Consider the following 19,724-nt stretch of genomic DNA (forward strand, 5'->3'; position numbering starts at 1 on the left):
TTCCATGGAACAAGAAGAAGGAGACAATGAAAATAATTTTTTGTTGAAAGTAACATTCCCCTCATCTTGTCCTTGATGCTTAACACTCAAAAACAAGTATAGAAAACTAGGAATATGGAAAAGGACCACAGAGGACTTTACACTGTAAAGTCATAGGACCTACTCTCAACTTCCGTCCTCATCAAGACACTTGCCTGTCGAGCTGAGGGCTCCCTGGTCCACTGGAGAAAGTGAGTGGTCTCAGATCATCACCCCGCTTCAGCAAAGATATCCCAAGTCACTTGCTGTCAAGCTTAAAAGAGTTGACCTGGACAGAGATCGAGCTTGCCCAGTAGCTGCCCTACTTCTTGCTTTTCTCATGCCAGAAAGATTTGCTTTGGTGAACTTCAAAACTTGATTGGCTGGTTTCCCTGTCTCCAGCTGCACCTCAGTTGTTGGCATCAAAGGCGTTGTCTGCCACCTCAATTTCCTCCTCCATGACCCTTCAGGATGGGGATCATACCCTTTTTCCTCCTTTCTTCCTTTTTGGAAATGTTAGGTGTCTGAAGTTTTATCTTCTTGGTTTGAGAAGTCTCTGCCTCCTTGGCAGCCTCATTCTGCATCCACTTCTTTCCTGAACTCAGCTTAGAAAGTGCCACTGCTGCGTTTTTCTTTTCTTCTTCCTCCTCCTCGCTGTTCTTAGGTGCTTTTCCATTCTGGGCAGTCAGAGCAGAGGTGCCACTGGTCCTGGGGGCTTGTGGTCTTGGAGAGCCCTTGCCTTTGGGTTTCTTTTCCTCCTCCTCACTGGAGTTATCAGAGGAAGAATTGCTGCTGCTCTCGGCCTTTCCTTTGTTTGTGGAGGCTGGCTTGGAAGGGACTGTGCCTCCTGCTGCCTTCCTCAACTTCTTTTTAACTGGGGGTTTAGATGACTTCTCTTTCTCCTCCTCTCTGGTGGAGCTGTATGAATCAAAGCTGCTGTCCTTACCACCCTCAGGAGTCTGCTTGGCAGGCAGATATGGAGCTACTTGGTCAGTCGCCTTGGGCTTAGGAGTTGCCACAGTCGTCTTTGTCTTCTCCTCCTCACTGGAACTGCTCTCTTCCTCACTGGAGCCATTGTCAGCCTTTCTCATCAGAGGCTTCTGGCCACTGCTTACTGGTTGTTTGAGGGTTGCCGCTGGCTTCACTGCACGTGATTTGGTAGTGGCAGCTGGCTTATTTGAGGAATTCTTGCTGGTACTGTCTGGCTTGGAAGGAGCTTCATCATCGTCAGAGCTGTTGGAGTCTGAGCTGTCTGAAGATCTCCTTGCTGCTTTCTTTGCTGGAAGTTGTTTAGTAGTTGCTTTAGAGATGACTGCCTTAGCCAGAGTTTCTCCTCTCCCTCTGAATTTGAAACGGACTCATCGCTGCTTTTGGAAGGCTGTTTTTTCTCGACAGTTTTCTTGGGAGGCTGGGTTCCCAAGGACTTCTTTGATGGGGGAGCATGCATGGGAAAACTGAACTTTAGAGACCTGGGTTTTTTTTTTTTTTTTTTTCATGATTCTTTTCTTCCTACTCCTCTTACTCCTCACTGGAGGGGTCCTCAGTGCTGGTACTCTTTTGGAGGGCTGGCAGCTGATTTCACTGGAATCTTGGCCACAACTTGCCTTTAAGGTACAGTCTTCTTGGGGATGGCTGCTGCCCTCTCCTCCTTTTAGTCAACACTGCTGCTGCTGCGCTGCTGTTATCGCTCGCTGCTTCACCATTGACGACTTTAGGTGCTTCTAGAGCTCTGATTCTTTAGCTTTAGCCTGAGCTTTAGCTGCTACAGATGTTGTCTTTGGTTTGTGGTTCTTTGGTGCCTCATCCTCAGAGCATGAGTCAAAATCAGAATCACAGCTCTTAGCCTTCTTAAGGGGAGCGTTGGCTGCCTTGGCTTGGGGCTTGACTCCCTTCTGGATACTTTTTCTTTTTGTCCTCCTCCTCCTCATCACTGGATTCTTCACGGCTGCTGCTCTCTGGTGCTTTGGCCATAGTCTTTCCAGAACACTGAGGCAAACTTGCTCACAGCCTTCTTACCTGGAGGACCTTGAGCTTCTTCCCCTCCTTGCTGCTGTCCTCACTACTGTCACTGGATGAAGTCTCTTCTTAGCTTTCTTAGTCACTGGTCCATTTATTTGCCTGTAACTTTTGCTTTGGGGCCTTAGCAGGCTTTAGACAGAAGCTATAGACATCCAAGAGGGAAGAGGCATTGGCATCCTGCTGTGTAGCTCTTGTAGCTTTGGCGAATATATTGGCCACCTGTGAGAGTCGGTTATCACACACAAAGTAGAGCACAAGGGGATACAGGTCTGTGGGAGCCACACAAGCCAGTGTCTACCATCCTCTGGGCAATATACATGACTACCATTTTCTAATGGTGCCATTTTAAAGTTGCCTACTTAACAATTATTTAGGGCAATGCAACAGGTAATCAAGAGATGGGCAGTCTAAAATGTGGGAGACAAACTATTTGAAGACTAGCAAATAAAAATTTTATAATCCATAAGATATTTTTTGTCTATGTTTCTACTTGCTTAACTTGTCTATAAACTTATGTTTTTAGATTTGAGCCTTTGGGGGCCATGGCAAGACCTAGCTTCCAGCATTGTTTGCCTTGGTCTCTATAACTAACACATAACTAAAATTATTTATTTACCTTTTCAGTTTTTCACTAAAAATAAAGGCCACTAAGAGTTAACACTACCATTAATACATGTAATTAAAACTACTAGATGTAGGGAAAATTCTATATGCATTGTGTACACAAAACGTACAACGTGTTTTGGGGTTTTTTGTAAAAGTTATAAAAAGGCATAGGAATGTGGTTTCTCTTAAAAAGAAAGCAATTTTGCCTAGTTTAGAGAGTTTAAGAATTGCAAATTTAACTAATAAGATATAATGGCTGAAACTAAACAGCTGCAGAAAGTTGGAAAAGAAAGTAAATTTTGTCCTAAAGTGATAGAACAAAACTGAAGGCTTAAGCAAGTTGTAGAAGGTGTACGAAAAACTAATCCTGTGAAAGAAGTTCTTAGTTTATGAAAGACTAATCTTGTGAAAGGAGTGCCATCAAGTTGGCTACAGTTTCAACGGGATTATTTAGTTTTTCTATAAACTGAACATTAATGTCAAAATCACACTTATATAGGGCTGGAGTCTGTGCCCCTGTGTCAGAATAACAAGATTTTCCTGTAAAATTGATCTGTTCTTCAATAAAAAAATATAAAAACTTATGAAAGGCTTATGGAAATCTTACCTATGATCACACTGATTGAGACTAGGTATATTTAAAGAAATATAAAATTTTATTAAAATTAGCTTCAGTGTTAATAATACACTAATGCAAAGGTAACATTTGGTTTTCTCTTTTGAAAAAGATTTTCATGTAGTATTAAAAGATAGTGAAATACTTTTGTTTACCTTTGAGTAAACTGCAAAGAAAGAGGGGAGAGAGAGAGACAGACTCAGTTGGCATCAAGCTGTTTTTATTAGGTCTCATTTTTTGGAAAATGAAGTCTCCTCTCTATTAAAGAATAAAGGTTTTTGCTCTTGAAAATCTTTGAACTATCACTTTGGCTAAATGGCTAAATGAGTTACTTTACAGTGGTCTCTGATCCTATTTTGTAACATCAAGTGTTTTAAATCGTTGATATTTGACAAATATTGCAAAATCATATTCTAAATTCAGTCTTTAGCTTTGGATGTTAGGATCCCTAAAATTCAAGAGAGACATAGTTGGCTTATGTGGTGTATTAAAATTACACAGGAGGCTTTATCAAATATGAAATGATGTTTAACTTTCTTTGAGTTATAGTTTATATAAATATGTCATTAATGTGTTCCAAATTGTATGAGATTTCTATAATTCTGATGTCTTAATGTTATCAATAATAATTACTATTATTATTATAATTGCTGTATGCCATAGCAATAACCAAATTTCCTTGTTAATTGTGTCTTTAACAACAGCTGTTCTAATATTTTTGTCATTTGATTTTTCTAAAAAAATCAGTTTGTGGTCAGCTACAGTCCAAAAGCTTCTTTAGGAAAGTTCATGAAAAGCACTCTGATGCTCTTGAATTCAGGTTTCTGATAATGTTAAAGGCCTTATGCCACTGGACTAAGAAAACTTCCAGGACTCTCAGTGGAGATCTGATGTGTTCATGAGGCCTGCTGGTCCAATATCATGCAATACAGGCGTTAACTGCATGGGACTAAACTAGTAGATAACAGAAAGGTGTTTTGTTGTTGTTGTTGTTGTTGTTGTTGTTTGCTTTTTGGTTTGAAACATTGCTGATTCTTTTTGTGTTTCCAGAATTAAGAAACTTTTCCTGTTGAGCTATTTATAGGTTAGCACAAATTGAAAAAGTATATGTATATTTGTAAGCAAAAGTTAAAGCATATTTCTTTGTACCTGATTTCTCCAGATTTGGGAAACTATTTGTAAGTTTTCTTATTTTACAACAATATAGTTATTTGCATATGTTCAATAAGAATCTTTTTTCTTTTGTTAGCAGGACACAGTTGGAGACACTGGTTACTTTACCAAGGTTTTGTCTGGAATGGCATGTTTTCATATATGACTAGACTGCTTTGAGGGGCGGAGGTTGACTTTAGAGAGACAGTAAAATACCCTTAGAAAGACTGGCCTGTTACCTTTTCTATGTGATTCCTTTACAAGTTTCTGACCTGTTATAAATAGAAATGTCATTTTTTGACAGGCCCAGGAAACACAGGTGTTTTTGGTATCTTGAGATGGGAGAAATTTCCCCAATTCATAGAAATTTGCAGGTACAGAAAAGTCATAGGCTTGTCTAACCTGAAGACGCATTTAACAAGTCTAACCTGAAATTCATTATTTAAGAAATTTCCAGCAAAGCCAAATTAAAAGAGCCTAAATGGCCAATAATTATTTCTGCAGCACTTCATGTAAATAATTGGCCAAGTGTAAATCTTTTTAAACTTATTTTGCCGATAAATTGGTCCCACTATGATTTGTCTTTTATAGTAATGGGGGACCTAGACATAAAAAAAATTGTAAAATTATAGCTAACTACCCCGCTGCTTGGATGGTTGGATGGATGGATGGATGGATGGATGGATAGATAGATAGATAGATAGATAGATAGATAGATAGATAGAGATATTCAACACTTTCGTAACTGCCTACTAATGTATGGATTCCTAAAAAAACTCCTTTGAACACCTGATTAAAACTACAGTCCAGAAAACTCTGTAAGGTTGCTGCTGAAATTTGAAAATGTTTCTAAGACTAAAAGAAACTAATGTGTAGACTGCTTCAGACATACAACAGAGTCAATGTACAACTGAAAAAGTTAAAATAATGATTGCCTAAATAACTGCTTGGATTGAGAAGGTGGTGGTATAGCCTGAATCAGTTTCCAGGATGACTTTCTGTTTGTTGCTATAATATAATTTGGCCTTGATTTTTCCCTTCTTCTTCTTTTCCTTTCTTTTTTGTTGCCATTTTTCTCTATTGGACACAAGACTTTACAAATTCTTAGTAATGAGCTTTCCTAAATATGTGAGAACTAACCTTCAAGTAATAAATCATCATCAACAAGGGAATAAATGAAACAATAACCACAGACTCATTTTTTTCTATGACGCTGTCTTCCAAGGATTTTGGATAGGGGGAAATATGAAAGATAATAGAATCTCAGGACCCCAAACTCACTATGCCAAAGGGAAAGTTGAGCTTGGAAACTGAGTTAGCAATGGCGATTTCCTTTTGTTCCCAAATGGATATCTGTAATTTTACAACCCTGTATCACAACCTCATTTTCTCTATTTCCTCTTTTCACTTGTTTACTTTATCTTATGTAAAATGCAAATTTACTGAGCATGAGATAATGCATAATTGACTTTTTCCTCTACTCCCCTTTTCACATGTAAAGTGTAGACTTACGGAGGCTCACCAGAGTCTCATAAGAATGCAACTATCTGTCTCACTACCCACACTTCACCTCCTTTTTTCTGCTCCTGCATACCTTTTCCTCTTTAAACACAAAAGTTGCCAATACTCCTTTTGGGAAAAGCATAGGTCAAAAATGCTCCTGCAACTTGAATTATTTCCCATGTGCATTCTTAATCTTGGTTAAATAAAACTCTAATGATTGAGACCTGCCTCCGTCACTTTTTGTTCACGCCTCTGACAATAAGAATCACTAAAAACAGCTTAACCTCTGGTCAGATATAACATAAGGCTTTGCTTGTAAGGTCTATTTACTTTAGCTCTCTTTACACAGTACACCACATCTGGTTTGCAACACAAAGTTACAAGGCACACTAAAGGAGAAAAAAACGCAGTTTGAAAGACAAGCCTCAGAACTAGACTCATATAATAATAGCAATGTTGGGATTAATATACTAAAAATTTAGAATGACTATAATTAATACAATAAAGACTGTAATGAAAAATGTTTGCAAATGTGCAGAAACAAATTGTGATTTAGCAGAAAAGTGAAAACTCTATCATTGAAAAGAAAATGGAATTTTTTTTTGTTTTTTAACAGGGGAAAGTACGAACGCAGTCCCCCACTACCACAAATTATGCAGTCGAGTTTCCTACATTTGGGGAAATCGCAGGGGTCAGCACATCCGGAGTGCAATGGATAAGCCTCGCCCTGGGAAAACCACCTTCGTGATCATGGTATCTCCGCTGCCAGGTAAGTATTGAAAATGGAAATTTTTAAAAAGTAAATAACAGAAACAAAATGCATTTGATAGACTCAGCAACAGACTGGAGTCCACCACAACAAAAAGAATTAATAAGCTTAAAGAACTCAATAGAAATTTCTCACTCTAAACAACAAAGATGAAAAAAGGACAAAAAATAGAATGGAGTATCTAAAGACTGTAGGAAAATTTAAAAGGTGTAACACATGAACAGTGGAAAGATTGAGAGAGAAGAAAGAGATGTAAAAACAGAAAATATATATATATATCTTTGAAGCCAGAATGACTTTCCCAAGATTAATAACAAGTATATGAAATCTAAATAACAAACAGATCACGGAAGCTCAGAAAACAATAACCAAGTTAAAGACCAAAACCTTTAAGCCTACCTGTATTATATTCAAGTTAAATCATATAAAGAGAAAATTTCAAAAAAGCTACGGGGGAAAAAAACTTGCTAATAAAGGAGCAAAATTAATAATTACATACATAATTTTCTGAAATCACCCAGGGGCTCTACAGTGGGCTATCCAGTCCTCTTTTGCACGGTTGGTGGGAAACCGCCAAGCACAGCTGGAGGCCCTGCTTGCCCACGAATATGCTGGTGATGAGTGCAGGCACCAGCACTGATAGGGGTGGCTGGGAGGAGTCCCTGGTGAAGTGTCTGGAGGTCTCTGCAGTGAGGTGAGGGGACTGTACTGGCTCTTCCTCCTAAATAGGCAGAAATGTGATTTGTTTCCTTATCACACCCCTGTTCCAGGGCTCATGACTCCTAGTTCAGATGCACACTCTAGTCTATTTGCAGGCTGCAATGTGGTTGAGAGCCATGGGGGAACACTTGTTTTGCAACTCTCCATGGAAAGAGTTTCAGGTCATAACCTTGTCACTCAAACTGATACAGGTAGCTTTAAGGCTCACCTGTTCTCTGACTTGGCAGTACTGCTGCTTCCTGTAAACAGGAGATACCACCTTTGGGCTTGTGCATGTACGTATTTGTTGTGCTGGTGCCACTTTGGGGCCCATGTGAGTGGGTGTTGGTCATGGTGTTGTCAGCTGGTTGAATCAGCCTGACTTAGGCCCTGGGGGAAGTGGTAAGTTGCCAGAAGAATTGGAACAGGGTAGGTAGTTCCCCAGCTCCCAAACCCCTAGATGGCCCACTGGACAGCATGTCCTAAGGGGCAGGACTGGGGTCAGGGTAGCCCAGAATTCAGGTGCTGGCTGTGATGGAGTGGGCTTGTCCCTAGGTCACCAGGCAAACTCTTAGGCAGGGCAGGTGGAATGCTTAGGTGGCAAGAGCCCGAGGGAATATTACAAGCATGTGAGGGCTGGGTTTTCAGAAGGACTCTGGGCCATAGGTGAACTGTTCAGCAGGGACAAGAGAGCTGTGCTGTGAGCCTTTCACTGGAGTGGGCAGGACCCCTTACCTGGGGCAACGGAGACTGGTAGCTATTGGGCACATGGCATACTTGCACTTCCCTGCCAACCAAACAATGCTGAACTTCACAGCTGCAGGCACGCAAAGGTGCCAAGCATATTCTGTTACTACTTGGGGTTTTCCCCTGATGAAAGCAGGACCAAGACCCACCACAGTGTTCAGGTGGGGGCAAGGCCCCTGCACTGGAAGCCCAAGCTGAGGCTGTCTGAAGAGTTCAGGCTGGGGCGGAGTTGCTGTCCTGGAAGCCTGAGGGGAGCTTTGCCTGTGGAGGAGGAGTAGAGCCTTCTGACCACACTATGGCTGCAGCCTCTACCAGGATTATGGCACTGAACTGGGCTGCTCAGGGATCCAGGACCTGTGGGACTCTATGTGGGCTTGAGCAGTGCCTCTGCAAACACTCCCAGCAGATGTCTGTGTTGGTCTAGAGGCCCAGGGCTGAAGTTAGGGGGATTCTGCCATGCCCAAGTTTACAAAGGTCCCTGTTGGAAGTGTGAGTACCCAGGAGACTCTCTTTCACTCACCTTTCCCCATGGTAGGGAGTTTTCCTGGATGCACACTAGTGCTGGGTGGGTGGCTGCCCAGCTTCAGTCCTTTCTGTTCTCTGTGGGTGCCATGCTTTCTTGGTAAGTCTTGACGTGATCTCAGATGATCACCTTGAATAGCTTGCATTTAGTCACCATTCTGTTTCCTCTTCTGAGATGGCTACACACCAACTGCCTCTAGTAAGCCATTTTGGACCAACCTCCAAAAATCAAGCTTTTAAAAAGAAGAAAAAGCCATCTTATCTGGTACACTTGAAAAAGAAATTTCAAATTTTGAAATTAAGTTTTGTCTGAGTGGGAGGCTTGCTGGCATGATGTGGCCTGCAAAATTGACCTACTTTGATCTTTGCAATTAGATGAGACTTTTGAACTTCTTTTCTGTAAATGGATTCTTCAAAATTGTCATTAATGATACTCCTCATATGTCTTTCTTCATATTTTTTATATAAAGATTGACTTGCCATCAGTAACAAATGTAAAAGTAATATAAAAGCACTATCCAGAGTAGGCCATAAATGTACTGGTCTGTGTATACCCAGAATCTAGGAAGTAAATAATAATAATAATGGCACTTGTTATTTCATGGGATAGCAGAGCGTTTATTGACAATCAAAGCTTCAGGTGAAACACAGAATTAAATGGCTCCTCTAATTAGATGGCTCTGCTAGAAAGGAAGGTGCAAAATATTATAGAAGAGCATTGATCACAGTGCATTGAACCATTATTACCCAAATTCTGGACAATAAAAGATGTGTTTTAATTAATTCTCTATCTCCCCATTGAATTAGTGGACTCCTCACTACGTTTTACATTGCTTGAATTACATATGGGAGTGATCACCTGTCTGCTGCTGTAAGTGTGGTATATGGGAATCTGTTCTTTTCCTAGGTTTTTTCTTAGGCAGGCAGATTTGATTTTTGGTCCAAATAGCTGTTCCAAGACAGTCTGCAGCATTACTCCAAGAATTGATTTCTAATCACAGGATAATACATTTCTAATTAGACAGCAACTTATGTAAAATAAACATGTAGCAGAAAAGCCAGAAAAAATTAAGTTAGGTTAGAAGTTAAAAGTAGCTGGGTGTGATGGTGTACACCTCTAGTCCCAGCTACTTTGGAAACTGAAATAGGAGGATCATTTAAGTCCAGGAGTTCAAAGTCAGCCTCAGCAATACAATGAGGCCCCCATTCCCTTCCAAAAAAGTAGCCAAACATAATTTTTAATTCTTCCAAATCTCAATTTTTAAAATCAGCAATGTGAGTGCAACAGTATTTGATAATTTCAATTTTCTGCTTGTATTTTGTTTATATATTATGTCTGGGAAGTCAACATAATATATGGCCATACTTAAGGGGCCATGAAATGCTCAGTTAATATGATATATATTAGGAACTCAATAAGTAATTGTTAAAGTTTTAAAAATTGGAAACTGCAGAAGGAATTTCCTGAGAAATTTCATCAGACAATTATCAAGCAGTTACCATGTATCTCATGGTATTAGGCCTCGGGGATGCAAGGCTGAATCTTGTGTGCTCACATTTTTCAAAACTAGAGAGACAGAGTTTGGAACATGTAGAGTTATTGATGTATTTATTAACTTTCCACAGTAGAAATACATTATAGTTGTTCCAAAAACAGAGTAGGGGATTGTATTAATCATGTTTTAATTTTTTTTCTTTATTTTATAATACTTTGACATCCTGGGGCCTTGTAGACCAGGGAAAGAAATGCCTCCTCAAGAGTTACCTAATTCTCAACAATAGCAAACAATTCGCTTTCAAGAATTTTTTAATAAGTAAACTAACCAGTCACAAGACTGTACTCTACCCATTTCTTTTTATCAGTTTCCTGCAGTCTGTGACACTATTCCCCTCCCCAGGGCTAGGTTCTGGACAACTAGGGATCACCCCTGTAGCCCAGAGTTTGCCGAAATTATTCAAGCTATCCAATTCTAAGCCTGCTCAGCTTTCTTGCCCTGCCTCTCCCACTCTTTGCCACAAAAACAACAATAAAGACTACAAATCCATGCTTTCTCTCTTTTTTCTCCATATCCTGACCTACTCCAGTGTTTCCTTCATGTGGCCCTATATGAAGTTGCGTGTCCCTCCTGTTGGTTATTGTGAGCGCCTATCCTCTGAATGGCAATTGCCTCCCAATCTATTGACCATACCAAACCTAAATAATAAAACCTACATTTCAAAATAGGAATGGCAAATTCTCCTAGCATATGATTGTGTGGACACACTGGCATTTAGCATCTCTTACTGAATCCCTCTCCATTTCAGGACATAGAGCCCAAAAATATGAACTGATTAACTTGTGCAGCAGCAATAAGAAGAAGAAAAATTATAAACTGAGAGGACTTGGGGTAGTAGCAGTATTGAGCATTTAGACATTCCTACCTGTTCTAGTCCAAGGTAGAAGAGGGTATGACATCCTAATGGACTGATTTGGATTGGTAGCTCTGCAAATTACTTAACCTTTTTGAAGCCCTGATTTATTTATCTGTAAAGTAAGATTAATAGGAACAATGCCAGGACTAAAGAAAATGATGTATTGTATCTTACTTAGAGACTGCTAAAAATTTCCTCATCAATTTGATTCCGTTGAAATGGTATATATTGAGATTCTGCTGAGGATTCATTAGCTCCCTTCCCTGTTTGTCTCCTGAACATTTTCACTGTTTTTTTTTTTTTTTAACCAACTAATCCTTCACCTAAATAAATATCTTGGACATTATAAAATATACAATTGTTTTCATTATATCTTAATCTCAGCATGCAGATGACCAAGGCCACTTGTTGTTCAAAAAACATTTATTTCATCTGTTTTGGAACTGAGCATTTCAGGACTTTTAACTATGACAATTTTAGTGACATGGCATCCTAACATAATTTGCTTAATTCAGGTTTAAAGTATAAATCTGTCCCACATCTTCCACACCCATATAATTTCTTTTCATTTTCATTTTATTTTTACTGCTGTTCTTTTCTCTAAAGCCAGTCGTTCTCAAACAGTACGTGTAAGAATCAACAGACTGATATTTTCTGCTTCCAAAATTATGATCTTACATGCCTATGGCAGGGACCAAAAATCTACATCTCTAACAGATTCCCAAGTGATATCTATGTTGCCATTTCCTGACTACACTTTGAGAACTACTGCTCTGAGACAGTGTCTCTCAGTGGCAACTGCATATTAGAATCACTTGTGAGCTTTAAAAAATTCTAGGAGATGTTTAGTAGTCTTCAAATATTTCTAGGTATAGAATTACTATCAGTGAAGAGAGATAGTTTGGCTTCTTTTCCAACTTGGATGCCTTTTATTTCTTTTTCTTGATTGATTGATCTGGCTTGGACTTCTACTACTATGTTGAATAGGAGAGGTGACAGTGGGACAGCAGGTGTCCTTGTCTTGTTGCAGTTCTCAAGAGGAATGGTTCCAGCTTTTACCCATTCAGTATAATGTTGGCTGTGGGTTTGTCATAAATGACTCTTTTTTTCTTTCAATGCCTAGTCTGTTGAGAGTTTTTAACATGAAGGGATGTCAGATTTTATCAAAAGTTTTTTCCGCATTTATTGAGATGATCATATGATTTTCGCTGTTAACACTTTTTATATGGTGAATCACATTTATTGATTTCTGTATGTTAAACTAGTCTTGCATCCCAGGAATAAAGCGTACTTGATTGTGGTGGAGTAATTCTTTGATGTCCTGCATGATTCAGTTTGGAAATATTTTGTTGAAGATTTTTGTACCTATGTACATCAGAGATATTGACCTGAAGTTTTCTTTTTTCATTATGTCTGCTGGATTTTGGCATCAGGCTGATGCTGTCTTCACAGAATGAGTTAGGGATTAGCCCATCATCCTCAATTTTTTGTAATAGTTTCAATAAAATTGGTATCCAATCTTCTTTTTATACCTGGCAGAATTCAGCTGTGAATTCATCTTGTCCAGGACGCTTTTAATTTGGTAGTTATTTATGATTCCATTTTAGAGCTTGTTATTGGTCTACTTGGGGCTTCAATCTCTTCCTGATTCAATCTTGGGAGATTTTGTTCTTCCAGAATTTTATCCACTTCCTCTAGATTTTCTAACTTGAGTACATAGAGTTGTTCATAATAGTCTCTGAGAAACTTTTGTATTTCTGTGAGATCAGTTGTACTATTACCTTTGTAACATCTGATTGTGTTTATGTGAATCTTCTCTTTCTTTTTCTTTATTAACATATCCAGTGGCCTATCAATTTTTTTGAGATGGGGCTTTTTTCCTGAGGTCATGATATTATTGATCTTATATATGGAATTTTGCATCTCGATTTCATTAAACTTTTATCTAGTTTTAGTTATTTCTTTTATTCTGTTGGCTTTGGGATTGTTTGTTCTTTTTTTTCTAGTTCCTTTAGGTTCAGAGTTAGAGGGTTCATTTGACATATTTCTAACTTCTTGATAAAGGCATTTGGGGTTATAAACTTTCTTCTTAACACTGTTTTGGCTGCATCTTTGGGATTTGGGGTAAGTTTTGACCTTATTTTTCAATGATTTTTTATTTCTGCCTTAATTGAAAGAAATCAGAGATAATACAAATACATTTTTAAAATTCCATGCCCATGAATTGGAAGAATCAATATTGTAAAAACAGCCATATGTCAATAGTAATTTACAGATTCAACAATTCTTATCAAACTATCCGTGCCATTCTTCACATAATTCAGAAAAAAATCTATTCTAAATTTCATATGGAACAACAAAAAAAAGAGCCCAAATAGACAAAGCAATCCAAAGTAAGAAGAACAAAACTGGGAGTATCATACTACCTGACTTCAAACTATACTATAAAGCTACATTAACCAAAAGAGCATGTGACTGGTACAAAAACAGACACATAGACCAATGGAATAGAATAGTAAGCTCAGAAACAAAGCCACACACTGGCAACCATCTGATCTTCAATAAGACCAACAAAAACAAGCAGTGGTGAAAGGGCTTCCTATTCAAGAAATGGTGCTGAGATAGCTGGCTACAGCTAGACCCCTACCTCTCACCATGTACAAAAATTAATTCAAAACAGATTAAAGATTTTGACATAAGACTTCAAACTACAAAAATCCTAGAAGACAACCTAGTAAATACTCTTCTCAACAGCAGCCTTGGCAAAGAATTTATGGCTAAGTCCCCAAAAGCAATTGCAACAAAAACAAGAATAGACAAGTGGGACCTAATTAAATTAAAGAGCTTCTGCACAGCAAAAGAAACTGTCAACAAAGTAAACAGGCAACCTAAAGAATGGAAGAATATATTCACAAACTATGCATCAGATAAAGGCCTAAAATGGAAAATCTATAGGGAACTTAAATCCACAAGCAAAAATAAATAAATAAATAAATAAATAATCCCCTTAAAAATGGGCAAAGGGGCAAGAACAGACATTTTTCAAAGGAAGACATAAAAGTGGTGAACAAACATATGAAAAAATGCTCAACATCACTAATCATCAGAGAAATGCAAATCCAAACCACAATGAGAAACTATCTCACACCAGTTAGAATGGCTATTGCTAAACAAAGTATAACATGTGCTGGTGAGGCTGTGAAGAAAAGGGAATGCATAATACACTGTTGATGGAAATGTAAATTAGACCAGCCACTGTGGAAAGCAGTCTGGAGATTTCTCAAAGAATTTAAAACAAAGTTACCATTCGACCCAAGAATCTCCCCCACAAAAAATAAATCCAAAGAAAAATAACTTCTTTTACCAAAAATACATATGTATGTTCATCACTGCACCATTCACAGTACCAAATACATGAAATTAACACAGGTGCCTATGAATGGTAGACTGGATAAAGAAAATGTGGTACATCTATATCATGGAAAAGAATGAAATCATGTTTTCTGCAGCAACATGAATTCACTTGGAGGCCATAATCCTAAGAAAAGTAATGTAGGAACAGAAAACCAAATACCACATGTTCTAAGTGGGAGCTCAACATTTACTACACATGGACTTCAATACAGAAATAATAGACACTACAGACTCCTACAGCAGCAAAAGAGGGAGGGGCAATGGGTTGAATACTACTTGTCAGGTACTATGCTCACTACCTGGGTGAAGGAATTCATATCCCAAACCTCGGCATTATGCGGTATCTCCTGTATCTAACATAAACATTGAAATTTTTAAAAAATACTAAAAAATCTAGGCCCCACATTTAATTTAACTACACAAGTGACCTAGGCCTGAGACTGGACATCATTATGTATTAAAAGTTCCAGAGGTTGAAAACCCCAGCTCTAAAGCGGAGATCCATGTATGTCTTGGTAGGAAGGAGGACCTCTGCTTGAGGCCAAGGTCTGCCATTCTGATTCAGGTAAATACTACTGCCAATCCAAAGCCATGGAATTCTGATTAAACTGGCACTTGGTGCTTACTCAGTCACTGTCATGGGATACATGAATGGTAATTTTCCTGGTTTGGACAGGTCAACAGCATGCTTCACAATTTTGAACATGGCCTTTGATCTGTATCACCACATCTAATGTCCATACAGCCCACATGGTATTTGTCAGGCTCTGTTCACCACCAGGCCTGGCCTGGCTCAACTCAAACTAGGAACCAACACTTAACAAAGTTAAGCCTTCAAATCCTTATATCGTTTGTTGCCTTGGTGTTGGTTGGCCCACATAAAAATAGAAACAAATTGGAACAGGTTAGATTTTCAGCCTCTGACTTTGTGGTTGTGCTTTCTGCTCAAGATCTATAATTGTCTTCTTATATCTGAATGTTTGGTATTGTTTTCTGTCCACTGACCTTTTTTTTTTCCATCCTCAGTTGATGTTGACCATCTGTCTCTGCTGCCTCTCACTGCCAGGGGTAAGTGTTCTGTCCAGCCCAACCTGGCTGCTAGGCCTCTGTGATGGGGCCAAGTAATTCCCTATCCTTGGAGCAGGAACCACAGACTGCTGGCACAGCACTCTGCTTAACTTCTTCCTTGCATTATGTAGATCTTTAACACCCCACATATAACCTTCATCACCATTCCCTGGAATCTAGAATAGACCATCAGTGATTTGGAGAGAAATTATTTTAGTAGCAAGATTTATGAACTTATCAAGTTTAATTGATTAGCATTTATTCGACTCCTATCTAACTTTAGGGAATGTTTTACATACCTAAATGACACATGAAATATGCCTCATTATCATCTGTATTTATTAGAGTTAAGCCTTAGTAAACCAAATGTCTTTCTATGGTATTATTTTTCTTTTATCCACAGTCTGAATTGGGGCTTCTCATACTACAGAGTGCTGAAGAATCATCTGGAGAGCTGGTAAAACACAGACTGCTGGACCCCACTCCCACACAGGTTCTGATTCAGTGGATCTGGGATGGAACCCAAGAATCTGCATTTCTAATATGCTTCTTGATGTTGCTGGTCTACAGGCCATGCTTTGAATATGGCACTGGCCTAAATCACAGACACCCCATGTTGGCTTGACAGCTCATATTTGAACTTCAGCTTGACTATTACTAAGAATTCCCAGCATGAAAAACCTGTGACAGAAAAAGACAATTATTTGCTTGGTTCTTTTTATTTGACTATTATTTTTCCCATTTCATTTCCAGTGTTTCCTTTCATTCCTAAGTACCTGGAGATGCAGAACCATTCTGTAGAATTTTATTGTCCTAGTTTTTACCCTGATGAATCATCTTTAGACAGACATGTGAGCCCTCAGCAAATGCATTATGTCATCTTTCTGAGCGCTGCAGAGAGAACTGATATGCCTTTGGGTTTGATGTGAAATGATGGCTTCAGTGTGCCCACCATGCTGCGACTCTGACTTGGGAGGGTTCCCAGAATTGTGACAGAAAACCCTGTGGCTGGTGCCCAGTGGGAAAGGGGTGGGCTTGTGATCCTGTTTCTCCAGCCACCCAACTCCATGCATGTGTGAGCAGATCTGTCTCCTCCCAGGCTGCCACATTCAAAAGTGGGATTTATTTTTAGGGACGAAATCATTAGTCATTAGTCTCTCCCAAGCTTCTTTTTTCCCGTTGAGTACATTTTAAGATCCTGGTTTTCATGAGAAAATGTTCAGGATTTTAGGAAAAATGGTAATGATTATAGCCTTGGTACAATGAACCCATTTGCCTTCCTTCTAGACAAAGGCAGACTTCCCACAGCAGTCACTGCCTGAAGCTCCTGGACCCTACATCCAATATCCAAATCAGCTTGATCTCTCATATCTTATTACAGAAGCTCCTGCTTCTTTTGATTTTCCGGGTCCTGTAGACGTAGGATTTCAAAAATCAACTTTATGGTACATTGAGCAAATTGCTTTATAAGCTTATTGTAATATCTCATAATGGACTTTTAGTAAATACAATTCTGTCTTACATATGTAAAAAGTTTCTCTTAAGAACAAAAAACATTAATAGACATTCTCTATATTAAAGCAGAAACTAATGAACATTTTTCAAATCCCCTGAAATTCGCAGTTATAATACAGGAATTTTAAAACACTTTCTTTGCCCCCAGTCAATGGATGAGATTTTAATAATGTTTGTATTTGAAAATCCACTAAAATTGTCAATTTTTGCTTTTGATTAAATTGTATTTGTAAGTTGAATGACAATGAATTAGAAAATTAATACTGTTAACATGTTCATAATACTCAAAGCAATCTACAAATTCAATGTAATTCCTTTTAAAATTACGATCACAGAAATTGGAAAAAAATCTTAAAATTCATATAGAACCACAAAAGATCCCAATAGCCTATTTATTCTTGGGCCAAAAGAACAAAGCTGGAGGCATCATACTGCCTGAGTTTTAAATTATTCTGCAAAGCAATAGTAACAAAACCAGTATACTCCAATGATATAAACAGACACATAGAACAATGGAAGAGAGTAGAGGGCCAGACATAAGTCACACATATAAGTCAACTAATTTTTGAAAAATATACTATGGAAAAAGGACAGTCCCCTTAACCAATTGTGTTGGGAAAACTGGATAACCATATGCAGAATAATAAAATTGGGCATATGTTACACCATAGAAAAACATTTACTTGAAATGGATTAAAGACTTATATGTAAAACCTGAAGTCATAAAACTCCTAGAGGAAAACACAGTGAAAACATTCCATGACATTGTTCTGGGCAATGACTTTTGGATATGACCTCAAAAGCACAGGCGGCAAAGGCAAAAAACACAGAAATTGGATTACATCAAGTTAAAAAGCTTCTGAACAGAATAAAAGAAATAATTAATAGAGTGAAGAGACAATCTATGGAATGGGAGGAAATATTTGCAAACCTATATCTGATAAGGAGTTAACATCCAAAATAAATAAAGAACACGTGCAACTCAATAGCAAAAAACCAAATAACCCATTTTTTTTAATGGGCAAAGGATCTGAATAACCATTTTGCATAGAAGACATACAAATGGCCTACACGCGTGTGAAAAATTGCTAAACCTCATTAATCATCAGAAAATGCAAGTCAAAACCCCAGTGAGATATCACCTAACTCCAGTTAGAATGCCTACTATTAATAAGACAAAAGATAAATGTTGGCCAGGATGCGAAGGAAACGAAACCGTGTATACCAGGAATGTAAACTAGTGGAAAACTATAGGAAGGTTCCCCAAAACATTAAAAATTGAATTACCATTTAGTCCAGCAATGCCTCTTCTGGGTATATGTTCAAAAAATCCAAATCAGTATTGCCAAGAGATTCTTCACTGCTATGTTTATTGAAGCATTATTATTCATAATATCTAAGATATGGAAATAAACTAAATGTCTGTCCACAAATGAATAAAGAATACACACACACACACACACACACACACACACACACGCACTCAGAAATACACACACACAAGAATATTATTTAGCCCTTAAAAATAAAATCCTGCCATTTGTGATAATGTGGATAATCCTCAAAAAACCACTGTTAAGTAAAATAAGACACAGAAAGACAACCCCTCTATGATATTAATTATATGTAGAATCTTTAAAAGGTGAGTTCACAGAAGCAGAGTACAATGGTGGCTGCTTGGAGCTGGGGGTTAGAGGAAATAGGACGATGTCAGTGAAAGGGCTCAAACTTATAGTTTTAAGATGACTAAGTGTAGGCACCTAATATGTACAGTGGCAACTATAGTTAGTAATACTGTATTGTTTATTTGAAATTTGGTAACAGTAGTTCTTAAGTATTCCTTAACCACCCTCCCATACACTATAGTGATTATGTGTAGCAATGAAGATGTTAATTAAATTAATTATGGTAATCAGTGTATAATAGATGTGTAAATCAAATAATTATGCTCTACATCTTGGATACACAAAATATGCAATTTGTGATTTATACCTCAATAAAACTGGAAAAAAAACATAAAAGAACACGTTTCTCTAAATGTGTAGTGGGGAATATCCTAATTTAGAAGCTTATTTAAAATTCGTAATCAGCTGGTAGCTAGCTGATAAGGCCCAGCAACTCCCTAAGAGAAACATGGCACATTGCATTTCATACCACCCTCTTTCTCTACAGCTGTAATATCTTATTTTACAATTTAATCTTATTAAGTGAGACAGAGAGCATCAATTTTAGACGAGCCAGTGATAGATTTTGTAAAGAAATACAATGAACTCAAAGGGAAAGAATTTTTAAGTGACAACATAAAGTCCAAAGGGTTTCTGCCTTCTAAGGCTGGAGAAAGGGCCCATCATTGTGAAGCAGCCAACTGTAGCTCCTCTGTTTTACTGAGATGATGGAGGAGGACAGTGAAGCTATGAGTCCAGGTCAGTCTTCTCTTCTACTTAAAAGTTTGGTGGCTGGGCGCGGTGGCTCAAGCCTGTAATCCCAGCAATTTGGGAGGCCGAGGCAGGTGAATCACGAGGTCAAGATATCGAGACCATCCTGGTCAACACAGTGAAACCCCGTCTCTACTAAAAATACAAAAAATCAGCTGGGCATGGTGGCGCGTGCCTGTAATCCCAGCTACTCAGGAGGCTGAGGCAGGAGAATTGCCTGAACCCAGGA

General features: G+C 38.4%; 1 non-coding gene and 1 pseudogene across 1 annotated transcript; both read right to left on the reverse strand.

Moving 5' to 3' along the window:
- Positions 1-277: 277 nt before the first annotated feature.
- LOC108290172 lies at positions 278-1,495 on the reverse strand (annotated as a pseudogene).
- Positions 1,496-6,527: 5,032 nt separating this feature from the next.
- Positions 6,528-6,691, reverse strand: LOC119468415. The gene has a single exon (XR_005197089.1). It is a non-coding gene; the product is annotated as a U1 spliceosomal RNA (small nuclear RNA).
- Positions 6,692-19,724: the final 13,033 nt, after the last annotated feature.

This window comes from Cebus imitator, unplaced genomic scaffold, assembly GCF_001604975.1.
Source record: "Cebus imitator isolate Cc_AM_T3 unplaced genomic scaffold, Cebus_imitator-1.0 Scaffold426, whole genome shotgun sequence".
NCBI lineage: Eukaryota > Metazoa > Chordata > Mammalia > Primates > Cebidae > Cebus > Cebus imitator.